Source organism: Triticum urartu, chromosome 3A (assembly GCF_056163025.1).
Source record: "Triticum urartu cultivar PI428250 chromosome 3A, HENAU_Tu73, whole genome shotgun sequence".
Lineage (NCBI taxonomy): Eukaryota > Viridiplantae > Streptophyta > Magnoliopsida > Poales > Poaceae > Triticum > Triticum urartu.
The window spans coordinates 120,525,826-120,541,745 of NC_141875.1; positions in this window are offsets into that span (position 1 = coordinate 120,525,826).

Consider the following 15,920-nt stretch of genomic DNA (forward strand, 5'->3'; position numbering starts at 1 on the left):
ACATTTTGCTATGTGAAATCTGTGTGTTCCTCCCGTAGTCTTATATCCCCCTATGGTCATTGGATTCTAACAAGTGGGTCATTTGTACAGCTTTCTCATTTACTCACATGCGTCTGTAACACGCATCCTTGTGATGTCAGTTTCTACTTTTCACAGTACCACCTGGGCTTTGATTTAACCTATCATAATATAAAATCTTTACACAATGCCACACTACTAGGTTTCGAAATGTAACTATTCCTCTAATGAAAAACTGCAATTTACACTTTACCCGGTTTCCTTTCATTTCACATATCCTAATATGCATTTTTTACAAGACGACAGTATACAATTTTTCACATATTCAATTTTACACTTTACCCGTTTTCCTTTCATTTTTCACTAATACATACGAGGAAACATCATAAGACATTTTATATTAATATGAATTTTTGTATTTATTTTATTTTATTTTCACAAAAATTACACATTTGTGTTTCCTCATATTTCATTCTATCTAAAAGATGAACCGTAACAATTAATTAATTATATTACTCATGTGACTCCAATGTGAAATATGATTTTTGATATTTTCTATGTAATTATTGCATTTCATATTATGCAAATGAAATGTCATATCTAGAACAGCTCACATTTCAATCTTTCCACAATTGTTGAATTTCATATTATCATAATATGATGTGATAGTTACAACATTTCATTTTCATTCTATCCACAATAGGAACCATATGTAATTTCATACATGTGGAATATGATATCTCTGAGAGTACAAATTTCAGTACTACAAAATAAATACTATTCCTCATGTTTCTCCAATGTGAAATATGATATTTCATCATTGCTATGTAATTATTCCATTTCATATTTTAAAAAGGAAATGTGTTTTGTAGATCAGATCATGTTTCATTCTTTTCACAATTGTTCGATTTCATGTTATACTATAAAAGTTAATATTCATATTTATAACATCTAATATTTCAATGTTTCCACATTTGTCGAATTTCATATTATCATAATGAAATGTGATAGTTACAACATCTCATATTTCATTCTATCCACAGTAGGAACCATATGTAATTTTATACATGTGGAATATGATATCTCTGAGAGTACAAATTTCAGTACTACAAAATAAATAATATTCCTAATGTTACTCCAGTGTGAAATATGATATTTCATAATTGCTACGTAATTATACCATTTCATATTTTAAAAATGAAATGTGTTATGTAGATCAAATCATATTTCATTCTTTCCATAATTGTTCAATTTCATTTCATACTATAAAAGTTAATATTCATATTTATAACATCTAATATTTCATTGTTTCCACATTTGTTGAATTTTATATTATCTAGATGAAATGTGATACTTACAACATCTCATTATTCATTCTATTCACAATAGGAACCATATGTAATTTTATACATGTGGAATATGATATCTGTGAGAGTACAAATTTCAATACTACAAAATAAATAATATTCCTCATGTTTCTCCAATGTGAAATATGATATTTCATAATTGCTATGTAATTATTCCATTTCATATTTGAAAAAGGAAACATGTTATGCAGATCAAATCATATTTAATTCTTTCAACAATTATTCAATTTGATATTATACTATAAAAGTTAATATTCATATTTATAACATCTAATATTTCATTGTTTCCACATTTGTTGAATTTCATATTATCATAATGACATGTGTTAGTTACGACATCTCATATTTCATTCTATCCACAATAGGAATCATATGCAATTTTATACATGTGGAATATGATATTTCTGAGAGTACAAATTTCAGTACTACAAAATAAATAATATTCCTCTGGCTACTCCATTGTGAAATATGATATTTCAAAATTTCTATGTAATTATTTCATTACATGTTTCAAAAATGAAATGTGTTATGTAGATCAAATCATTTTTCATTCTTTCCACAATTGTTCAATTCCATTTCATACTATAAAAGTTAATATTCAGATTTAGAACAACTCACATTTCATTCTTTCCACAATTGTTGAATTTCATATTATCATAATGAAATGTGATAGTTAGAACATCTCATTTTTCATTCTATCCACAATAGGAACCACATGTAATTTTATACATGTTGAATATGATATCTCTGAGAGTACAAATTTTAGTACTACAAAATAATTAGTATTCCTCATGTTTCCCCAATGTGAAATATGATATTTCATAATTGCTATCTAATTATTCCATTTCATATTAAAAAAAGGAAATGTGTTATGTAGATCAAATCATATTTCATTCTTTCCACAATAAATCAATTTCATATGATACTATAAAATTTAATATTCATATTTATAACATCTAATATTTATTGTTTCCACATTTTTTGAATTTCATATTATCATAATGAAATGTGATAGTTACGACATCTCATATTTCATTCTATCCACAGTAGGAACCACATGTAATTTTATACATGTGGAATATGATATCTCTGAGAGTACAAATTTCAGTACTACAAAATAAATTATATTCCTAATGTTACTCCAATGTGAAATATGGTATTTCATAATTGCTATTTAATTATTCCATTTCATATTTTAAAATGAAATGTCTTATGTAGATCAAATCATATTTCATTCTTTGCATAATTGTTCAATTTCATTTCATACTATAAAAGTTAATATTCAGATTTATAACATCTAAAATTTCATTGTTTCCACATTTGTTGAATTACATATTATCACAATGAAATGTGATAGTTACAACATCTCATATTTCATTCTATCCACAATAGGAACCATATGTAATTTTATACATGTGGAATATGATATCTCTAAGAGTACAAATTTCAGTACTACAAAATAAATAATATTCCTCATGTTTCTCCAATGTGAAATATGATATTTCATAATTGCTATGTAATTATTCCATTTCATATTTGAAAAAGGAAATGTGTTATGTAGATCAAATCATGTTTCATTGTTTCCACAATTGTTCATTTTCATCTTATACTATAAAAGTTAATATTTATATTTATAACATCTAATATTTCATTGTTTCCACATTCGTTGAATTTCATATTATCACAATGAAATGTGATAGTTACAACATCCCATATTTCATCATGTCCACAATAGGAACCATATGTAATTTTCTACATGTGGAATATGATATCTCTGAGAGTACAAATTTCAATACTACAAAATAAATAATATTCCTCATGTTACTCCAATGTGAAATATGATATTTCATAATTGCTATGTAATTATTCCATTTCATATTTGAAAAATGAAATGTGTTATGTACATCAAATCATATTTCAATCTTTCCAGAATTGTTCAATTTCATATTATACTATATAAGTGAAAAGTCATATATATAACATCTAATATTTCTTTGTTTCCACACTTGTTGAATTTCATATAAACATATTCAAATGTGATAATTACAACATCTGATATTTCATTCTATCTAGAATAGGAACCATACCAAATAAATAATTATATTACTCATGTCACTCCAATGCGATATATGATATTTCACATTTGGCATATAATTATTACATTCTAAATTTTGGAATTTAAATGTGTTATGTTGATCAAATCATATTTCATTCCTTCTAAAATTGTTCAATTTCATATTATACTATAAAAGTTAATTTTCATATTTATAACATCTAATATTTCATTGTTACCACATTTGTTGAATTTCTTATTTATTATCATAATGAAATGTGTTAGTTACAACATCTCATATTTCATTCTATCCACAATAGGAACCATATGTAATTTTATACATGTGGAATATGATATTTCTGAGAGTACAAATTCTAGTACTACAAAATAAATAATATTCCTCTGGTTACTCCATTGTGAAATATGACATTTCATAATTGCTATGTAATTATTACATTTCATATTTTAAAAATTAAATGTGTCATGTAGATTAAATCATATTTCATTCTTTCCACATTTGTTCAATTTCATTTCATACTATAGTAGTTAATATTCAGATTTAGAACAACTCACACTTAATTCTTTCCACAGTTGTTGAATTTCATATTATCATAATTGAATGTGATAGTTACAACATCTCATTTTTCATTCTATCCACAATAGGAACCATATGTAATTTTATACATGTGGAATATGATATCTCTGAGAGTACAAATTTCAGTACTACAAAATAAATAATATTCCTCATGTTTGTCCAATGTGAAATATCATATTTCATAATTACTATGTAATTATTCCACATCATTTTTAAAAAGGAAATGTGTTATGTACATTAAATCTTATTTCATTCTTTCCATAATTTTTCAATTTTATATGATACTATGAAATTTAATATTCATATTTATAACATCTAATATTTCAATGCTTCCACATTTGTTGAATTTCATATTATCATAATGAAATGTGATAGTTATAATATCTAATATTTCATTCTATCCACAATAGGAACCATATGTAATTTTATACATGTGGAATATGATATCTCTGAGAGTACAAATTTCAGTACTACAAAAAAATTAATATTCCTAATGTTACTTCAATGTGAAATATGATATTTCATAATTGCTATGTAATTATTCCATTTCATATTTTAAAATGAAATGTCTTATGTAGATCAAATCATATTTCATTCTTTCCACAATTGTTGAATTTCATTTCATACTATAAAAGTTAATAATTAGATTTATAACATCTAATATTTCATTGTTTCCACATTTGTTGAATTTCATATTATCACAATGAAATGTGATAGTTAGAACATCTCATATTTCATTCTATCCAGAATAGGAACCATATGTAATTTTATATATGTGGAATAAGATATCTCTAAGAGTACAAATTTTAGTACTACAAAATAAATAATATTCCTCATGTTTCTCCAATGTGAAATATGATATTTCATAATTTCTATGTGATTATTCCATTTCATATTTGAAAAAGGAAATGTGCTATGTAGATCAATTCATATTTCATTCTTTCCCCCACTGTTCAATTTCATATTATACTATAAAATTGAAAAGTCATATTTATAACATCTAATATTTCGTTGTTTCCACATTTGTTGAATTTCATATAAACATATTCAAATATGATAATTACAACTTCTGATATTTTATTCTATCCAGAATAGGAACCATACCAAATAAATAATTATATTACTCATGTCACTCTAATGTGATATATGATATTTTACATTTGGCATGTAATTATTACATTCTAAATTTTGGAACCGAAATGTGTTATGTTGATCTAATCATATTTCATTCTTTCTAGAATTGTTCAACTTCAGATTATTAGAATTAAATGTGATAATTACAACATCTCATATTTGATATTTCACATTTGGCATGTAATTATTACATTCTAAATTTTGGAATTGAAATGTTTTATGTTGATCGAATCATATATCATTCTTTCCAGAATTGTTCAATTTCAGATTATTAGAATTAAATGTGATAATTACAACATCTCATATTTGATATCTCACATTTGGCATGTAATTATTGCATTCTAAATTTTGGAATTGAAATGTTTTATGTTGATCGAATCATATTTCATTCTTTCCAGAATTGTTCAATTTTAGATTATTAAAATGAAATGTGATAATTACAACATCTCATATTTCATTTCATACTATTAGTGATAGATATTGTACCGAAATATGAAGTTTTAAATGTGAAACCTTAAGACATAATTTAATTCATACTATAGATCTGAAATATGGGATTTGCTATTTGGTATTCAATTATTTCATTTCACACTATTAGTCATATTAATATCATCTCATATTTCATTCATTCCACAATTGTTGAATTCCATATAACGAGATTGAATTGTGATAATTACAACCTCTAATATGTCAAACATAATATATGAAAACCAATACAAATTATTGCGATCTATTTGAAAATATCATATTATCTACTTATTCAACCGAAATATGATATTTAAAATGTGAAACGTTAAGACATCAATTAATTCAGACTACACACCTGATATATGATATTTTCTATTCAATTATATCATTTCATACTATAAAAGTGAAATCTCATATTTATAACATCTCATATTTCATTGTTTCCACATTTGTTGAATTTCATATAAACAAATTCCAATGTGATATTTACAACTTCTCATATTTCATTCTATCCAGAATAGGAACCATACAAAATAAATTATTATATTCCTCATGTCACCCCAATATTTCATATTTGCCATGTAATTATTCCATTTTATATTTTGGAACGGAAAATGTGTTATGTAGATCAAATCATATTTCATTATTTCCAGAATTGTTCAGTTTCAGGTTATGAGAATGAAATGTGATTACAACCTCTCATATTTCATTCTATCCGAAAATACAAACCATGCCAAATAAATTATTATATTACTCATGTGACACCAATGTGAAATATGATTTTTTATATTTGCTATGTAATTATTGCCTTTCATATTACGCAAATGAAATGTCTTATGTAGAAGAAGGTACATTTCATTCTTTCCACAATTGTTAAATTTCATATTATGATAGTGAAATGTGATAGTTACAACATCTCATATTTCATTATATCCACAATAGGAACCATATGTCATTTTATACATGTGAAATATGATATCTCTAATAGTAGATATTTCAGTACTACCAACGAGGACATATCATATGTCATCTTGTATATGTGAAACCTCATAGTTGTTCATGAAATATATGAAACCAATAGAAAAGATCGCAACCTATTTCAAAATATCACATTATCTAGTTATTGAACCCAAATATGATATTTCAAATGTGAAACGTTAAGACATCACTTAATTCATACTATACATCTGAAATATGATATTTGATATTTCGTATTCAATTATTTCATTTCATAATAAAAAATTAAAAGTCATATTTATAACATCTCATATTTCATTCTTAACACATTTGTTGAATTTGATATAGCGAGATTGAATTTTGATAATTACAATGTCTCATATTTCATTCTTTCCACAATAGCATCCATACCAAATAAATAATTAAACCACTCATGTGACTCCAAAGTGAAATATGTTATTTGCTATTTGCTATGTAATTCTCCCATTTGATATTATGAAAGTGAAATGTTATATCTATAACAAATCATATTTCATTCTTTCCAGAATTATTGAATTTTCAATTATGAGACTGAAATGTGGAAATTACAATATTGCATATTTGATTCTATACACAATACGAACCATATGTCATTTTATACATGTCAAATATGAGATCTCTAACTTAACATATTTCAATAATACAAATGAGGAAACATCATATGACATTTTATATTAATATGAATTTTTGTATTTATTTTATTTTATTTTCACAAAAATTCCACATTTGTGTTTCCTTATATTTTATTCTATCCAAAATACAAACCATACCAAATAATTAATTATATTACTCATGTGACTCCAATGTGAAATATGATTTTTTTGATATTTGCTATGTCATTCTTGCATTTCATATTACACAAATGAAATGTCATATGTTGAACAAATCACATTTAATTCTTTCCACAATTGTTGAATTACATATTATCATAATGAAATGTGATAGTTACAACATCTCATATTTCATTCTATCCACGATAGGAACCATATGTAATTTTATACATGTAGAATATGATACCTCTGAGATTACATATTTCAGTACTACAAAATAAGTAATATTCCTCATGTTACTCCAATATGATGTATGATATTTCATAATTGCTATGTAATTATTCCATTTCATATTTTTAAAAGGAAATGTGTTATGTAGATCAAATCATATTTCATTCTTTCCACAATTATTCAATTTCATATTATACTATAAAAGTTAATATTCATATTTATAAAATCTAATATTTCATTGTTTTCACATTTGTTGAATTTCATATTATCATAATGAAATGTGATAGTTACAACATCTCATATTTCATTCTATCCACAATAGGAACCATATGTAATTTTATACATGTGGAATACGATATCTCTGAGAGTACAAACTTTAGTACTACAAAATAAATAATATTCCTCATGTTACTCCAATGTGAAATATGATATTTCATAATTGCTATGTAATTATTCCATTTCATATTTGAAAAATGAAATGTGTTATATAGATCAGATCATATTTCATTCTTTCCACAACTGTTCAATTTCGTATTATACTATAAAAGTGAAAAGTCATATTTATAACATCTAATATTTCATTGTTTCCACATTTGTTGAATTTCATATAAACATATTCAAATGTGATAATTACAATGTTTGATATTTCATTATATCAACAATAGGAACCATACCAAATAAATTATTATATTACTCATGTCACTCCAATTTGATACATGATATTTCACATTTGCCATGAAATAATTCCATTCTATATTTAGGAATTGAAATGTGTTTTGTAGATCAAATCATATATCATTCTTTCCAGAATTGTTCAGTTTCAGATTATAAGAATGAAATGTGATAATTACAACATCTCATATTTCATTTCATACTATTAGTCATATTGGTGATAGATATTGAACCGAAATATGATATTTGAAATGTGAAATCTTAAGACATCACTTAATTCATACGATACATCTGAAATATGATTTTTCCTATTTGGTGTTCAATCTATTATTCATATTTATATCATCTCATATTTCATTCATTCCACAATTGTTGAATTCCATATAACGAGATCGAATTGTGATAATTACAACCTCTCATGTCATACATGATATATTAAAACCAATACAAATTATTGCGACCTAATTGAAAATATCATATTATCTACTTATTCAACCGAAATATGATGTTTGAAATGTGAAACCTTAAGACATCAATTAATTCAGACTACACACCTGATATATGATTTTTGCTTTTCAATCATATCGTTTCATACTATAAAAGTGAAAACTCATATTTATAACATCTCATATTTCAGAGTTTCCACATTTGTTGAATTTCATATAAACAAATTCAAATGTGATATTTACAGCTTCTCTTATTTCATTATATCCAAAATATGAACCATACCAAATAAATTATTATATTACTCATGTGACACCAATGTGAAATATGATTTTTTATATTTGCTATGTAATTATTCCCTTTCATATTACGCAAATGAAATGTCATATCTAGAACAAACTACATTTCATTTCTTTCCACAATTGTTCAGTTTCATATTATGATAATGTAATGTGATAGTTACAACATCTCATATTTCATTATATCCACAATATGAACCATATGTCATTTTATACATGTGAAATCTGATATCTCTGATAGTAGATATTTCAGTACTACCAAAGAGGACATATAATATGTCATCTTATACATGTGAAACGTCATAGTTCTTGAAATATATCAAACCAATAGAAAAGATTGCAACCTATTTCGAAATATCACTTTATCTAGTTATTGAACCCAAATATGATGTTTCAAATGTGAAACGTTAAGACATCACTTAATTCATACTATACATCTGAAATATGATATTTTCTATTTTATATTCAATTATTTCATTTCATAATAAAGAATTGAAAAGTGAAAAGTCATTTTTATAACATCTCATATTTTATTCTTTGCACAATTGTTGGTTTCCATATTTATATATGTCAAATATGATATCTCTCCCATAACATATTTATAACATCTCATATTTCATTTTTTCCACATTTGTTGAATTTGATATAACGTGGTTGAATTGTGATAATTACAATGTCTCATATTTCATTCTTTCCCCAATATGACTCATACCAAATAAATAATTAAATTACTCATGTGACTCCAATGTGAAATAAGTTATTTGCTACTTGTTATGTAATTCTTCCATTTCATATCATGATAGTGAAATGTGATATGTATACAAAATCATATTCCACTCTTTTCACAATTGTTAGATTTTCTATTATGAGAATGAAATATGGAAATTACAACATTGCATATTTGATTCTATACACAATACGAACCATATGTCATTTTATACATGTCAAATATGAGATCTCTGACTTAACATATTTCACTAATACAAACGAGGAAACATCATATGACATTTTATATTAATATGAATTTTTGTATTAATTTTATTTTATGTTCACAAAAATTCCATGTGAAATATGTTTAATAAATATTTTTTCTCATATCCTATATGTGAAATATTATATGAATGACATTTCATATTTCCTTATTTCCAAATATACAAACATATGAGCACATACAAGTACAGTATTAAGCATGTACAACATGGAAGGACATCTCAACACCGTAATAGCTAACTTGAAATTAAAATATTATAGATCTTAGGCAAGTTTGAAACATTCAAATATATTACAATCTAGCTTATATGTTCTAGATAGTAATAACAATCTGAAATAAAAAATTATGTTATAATAAATGTAGCTTTGCCAAAAGGTAGGAGGAACCAACTATTGGTTTCAATTGTAAATGATACGTCTTGATCGCCCAAAATACAAAAAACACTTGTGCCTTCTTAGTTCACATGCCCAGATACGCCTGCATTTCAAAGTCAAATGTTAGTGTTTCATAAATGCTAGTACTAAATATCATGGTTCATTGACTAAACAAAAACCTACCAGGGATATATAGAGTTGCATATGGGTACACTAACATAGTAACTTCTGGTCCAAACAGCCTTCTACTAGCTTCATTGCAAATTTCCACTTCATAAACACCATCTGCAGTTCTAACAATCATCATTTCTCGATCTTGAAAAACATGAAGTAATATTGCTTGAGGCTTCCAGCACAAATGTGTTGTTCTTGGGAAGGAAATGATTCGCTGCAGTTGAATCACTTTATGAGGCATCCAGCTTATTATTTCATCTAAATCAGCTTCCATCCTACATATTCTCATCTCAAAATGAATAACATCAGCAACACCAAGTTCATCATTTCTAATCTTCATTACATGAACATTCCTCCTAAGAATTGTATCAACTTCATGAGGTTGTTCTATGTAGCTCATGCTGCTGTCAATCATATTGAAACTAAACAGGTGGTTTACACTGAGTACCCAATACATGACATTTCCAACAATGGTTCCAGAACGGAATTCGACATATGACAAATATGGATGAACACACACAACACATTTCCACTCATTGGTAGCAGAAGAAAAGGTGTACACCTTGGTTGGGTTTTTTCCTGTACTAATCCAGATGATTTTGATAGGACAATTATTGCATCCACCCTTGTGATCATGATTTGCAGCACACAGTATACTAGCCTGGCTATTCATTTCATTCTCTGGTTCTTGTGTCAATGTGGTTTCTCCATTCATAGGATCCCAGACTGCGAGAATCCTACCTTGTGTGCACAGCAATAGTACCTTGCCATGACGAACATCAACGATTCTCATATTGTTTAAGAAAGGATCGTCAGTTTCACTTTGCAAATGTTCCTCAAACACTACAACTCTAACCATATTAGGATGTTGGCCAACATGAAGGAAGCTAAATATTCCATCAATTCTTGTGAAAACTCCTAGGAAAGGAGGACTTTTCTGATTATGAATCAACAGTCTCCTAAAGGAATTGGTTGCAATCAGCCTCTTCCACTTTTTGCACACACTAATTGCTCTGGCAAGACTATTTGGATGTGCTGGAAAACATGATAAAATAATTTGTTTAATGTCATTAGGTAGTACTGACAGGTCACCCGTGTCTTCATCGCTTTGATCTTCCTTCCTGAAACTAGGTACTTGTTTATATTCTAAGTGAAATTCCCAATTACACTTCCTAATTGAAATATGTAACTTGACAATAGTGAGTTGTTGAAAGACTAAACGAGAGAAAACCAAAAATTAATATACGTACACCATCAATCCAAGTATCATACTAGGAGCTAACGCTTGTAAATACATAATTTTACTGCCAGAAATTATGTAGCATATATAAACAAGTGAAAACATTCACAGTGAAGCTGATGTTCTTGTAACAGTTATAAAAATAATTGAAGTAAATCGCCAAATCTAGCAGTCAGTTGTTGTATTTTCACTAGTACATAAGTAGTACGATCTGTTTATGAGTTACCAAAATTGAATCACCACCAGGGTCAGGAAAGTGATGACCAAACACCAGATCTAACATTTCAATGGATCTAATGTGTTCCTGCAAAATCTAGATGACATATATTGGATAAAGAAACGTATTGTCCATTTCAGAGAAATTGAGGAAGATTGGATGTGCTTCTCAGCAGTAAGGCGAAGATTGTGGACGAGATTCTGTCCTAATGGTTCCGTCCCCTAATGCTGGTTCCCAGGTTTCCTTCTTCAAACTCCTTCCATTATCTTGAGTCCCTGTCTTCTCCTCCTGCCTGCTGATAACCCACAAGTATAGGGGATCGCAACAGTTTTCGAGGGTAGAGTATTCAACCCAAATTTATTGATTCGACACAAGGGGAGCCAAAGAATATTCTCAAGTATTAGTAGCTGACTTGTCAATTCAACCACACCTGGAAACTTAATATCTACAGTAAGGTATTTAGCAGCAAAGTAATATGATAATAGTGGTAACGGTGGGAAAAAGTAACGGTAGCAAAAGTAATATTTTTGGGTTTTGTAGTGATTGTAACAGTAGCAATGGAAAAGTAAATAAGTGGCGAACAATATATGAAAAGCTCGTAGGCAATGGATCGGTGATGGAGAATTATGACGGATGCGATTGATCATGTAACAGTCATAACATAGGGTGACACAGAACTAGCTCCAGTTCATCAATGTAATGTAGGCATGTATTCCGAATATAGTCATACGTGCTTATGGAAAAGAACTTGCATGACAGCTTTTGTCCTACCCTCCCATGGCAGCGGGGTCCTATTGGAAACTAAGGGATATTAAGGCCTCCTTTTAATAGAGTACCAGACCAAAGCATTAGCACATAGTGAATACATGAACTCCTCAAACTACGGTCATCACCCGTAAGTATCCCGATTATTGTCACTTCGGGGTTAACAGATCATAACACATAATAGGTGACTATAGACTTGCAAGATAGGATCAAGAACTCTCATATATTGATGAAAACATAATAGGTTCAGATCTGAAATCATGGCACTTGGGCCCTAGTGACAAGCATTAAGCATAGCAAAGTCATAGCAACATCAATCTCAGAACATAGTGGATACTAGGGATCAAACCCTAACAAAACTAACTCGATTACATGATAAATCTCATCCAACCCATCACCGTACAGCAAGCCTACGATGGAATTACTCATGCACGACAGTGAGCATCATGAAATTGGTGATGGACGAAGGTTGATGATGACGATGGCGACGGATTCCCCTCTCCGGAGCACCGAACGGACTCCAGATCATCCCTCCCAAGAGAGTTTAGGGCTTGGCGGCGGCTCCATATCGTAAAACGCGATGAATCCTTCTCTCTGATTTTTTTTCTCCCCGAAAGTGAATATATGGAGTTGGAGTTGAGGTCGGTGGAGCGTCAGGGGGCCCACGAGGCAGGGGGCGCGCCCAGGGGGTAGGCACGCCCCCACCCTTGTGGACAGGGTGTGGGCCTCCTGACGTGGATATTTTTGCCAGTATTTTTTATATATTCTAAAAATAATCTCTGTTGATTTTTAGGTCATTCCGAGAAGTTTTATTTCTGCACAAAAATAACACCATGGCAATTCTACTGAAAACAACGTTAGTCCGGGTTAGTTCCATTCAAATCATGCAAGTTAGAGTCCAAAACAAGGGCAAAAGTGTTTGGAAATGTAGATACGACGGATACATATAAACTCCCCCAAGCTTAAACCTTTGCTTGTCCTCAAGCAATTCAGTTGATAAACTAAAAGTGATAAAGAACAACTTTTACAAACTCTGTTTGCTCTTGTTGTTGTAAATATGTAAACCCAGCATTCAAGTTTTGAGCAAAGATTATGAACTAACCTTATTCGCAATAACATTTATGTCTCATGTTTACTCATATCAATGTCATAATGAACTAGCGAGCAATAATAATAAATCTCGGATGACAACACTTTCTCAAAACAATCATAATATGATATAACAAGATTGCATCTCGCTAGCCCTTTATGAGACCGCAAAACATAAATACAGAGCACCTTTAAAGATCAAGGACTGACTAGACATTGTAATTCATTGTAAATGAGATCCAGTCAAGTCATACTCAATGTAAACTAATAGTAATGGATGCAAATGAGGGAAGCAGGGATTTGTAGAGGTGCTAGAGCTTGATTTTGAAATAGATATGAATAATATTTTGAGAGGTATACTTTCATTGTCAACAGAACAACTGAGATATCTCGATATCTTCCATGCTACACACATTATAGGCGGTTCCCAAGCAGAATGGTAAAGTTTATACTCCCCCACCACCAACAAGCATCAATCCATGGCTTGCCCGAAACAACGGGTGCCTCCAACTAACAACAATCCTCGGGGAGTTTTGTTTGCAATTATTTTGATTTGATTTGCTTAAAGCATGGGACTGGGCATCCCGGTGACCAGCCATTTTCTCGTGAGTGAGGAGCGGAGTCCATTCCTCTTGAGAATAACCTGACTATCATGTAAGATACAAAAAACCCTAGTTGATACATGAGCTATTCGAGCATACACAACAGAATGTTTATTTGAAGGTTTAGAGTTTGGCATATACAGATTTACTTGGAACGGCAGGTAGATACCGTATATAGGTAGGTATGGTGGACTCATATGGAACAACTTTGAGGTTTATGGAGTTGGATGCACAAGCAGTATACCCGCTTAGTACAAGTGAAGGCTAGAAAAGACTGGGAAGCGACTAGCTAGAGAGTGACAACAGTCATGAACATGCATTAAAATTAATCAACACCGAATGCAAGCATGAGTAGGATATAATGCACCATGAACATAAATATCGTAGAGGCTATGTTGATTTTGTTTCAACTACATGCGTGAACATGTGACAAGTCAAGCCACTCGAATCGTTCAAAAGAGGATACCACCCTATCATACCACATCACAACCATTTTAATAGCATGTTGGCACGTAAGGTAAACCATTATAAATTCCTAGCTAATTAAGAATGGCATAAGCAACTACAATCTCTAATTGTCATTGCAAATATGTTTCTTTCATAATAGGCTGAATCAGGAATGATGAACTAATCATATTTACAAAAACAAGAGAGGTCGAGTTCATACCAGCTTTTATCATCTCAATAAATTCATCATTATTGCCTTTCACTTGTACGACCGAACGATGTGGATAATAATAATAGTGCACGTGCATTGGACTAAGCTGGAATCTGCAAGCATTCAATTGAAGAGAGAAGACAAGGTAATATGGGCTCTTTGTTAGATCAACAATAATGCATATGAGAGCCACTCAACATTTTCATTATGGTCTTCTCCTCTTGACCCCCAAAGAAAAGAAACAAAACTATTTACACGGGAAAGCTCCCAACAAGCAAAAGAAGAACTAGAAATCTTTTTGGGTTTTCTTTTCAATTACTACTACTACAACATGAAAAGTAAACTAACTAAAAGCTACAACTATTTTTTTTAGTTTTTTCTAAGGTTTATCAAACACACAAGAAGAAAGCATAAAAAGGAAAATAAACTAGCATGGATAATACAGTGAAAAAGTATGAGCACCGACAACTAGCATGAGTGTGTGAACATGAATGTAATGTCGGTGAGAGATATGTACTCCCCCAAGCTTAGGCTTTTGGCCTAAGTTGGTCTATGGCCACGGCTGGCCTGGCGGATATCCAAAGTTATAGTTGGGTTCGTACTGAGAAGGATCCTCCTGGTGCCACTAGTTGGCGATCTCTTCCGGATCCACTGATAAACAGACTGCCGGTGAGGATCAAATTGTGGTTCCGGCTCTGGCTTTGTAGCTGGTGTGGGGTTTCGGTAGGTGTGAATGGCCTCCGGCAGAACAATGTACTTGCCT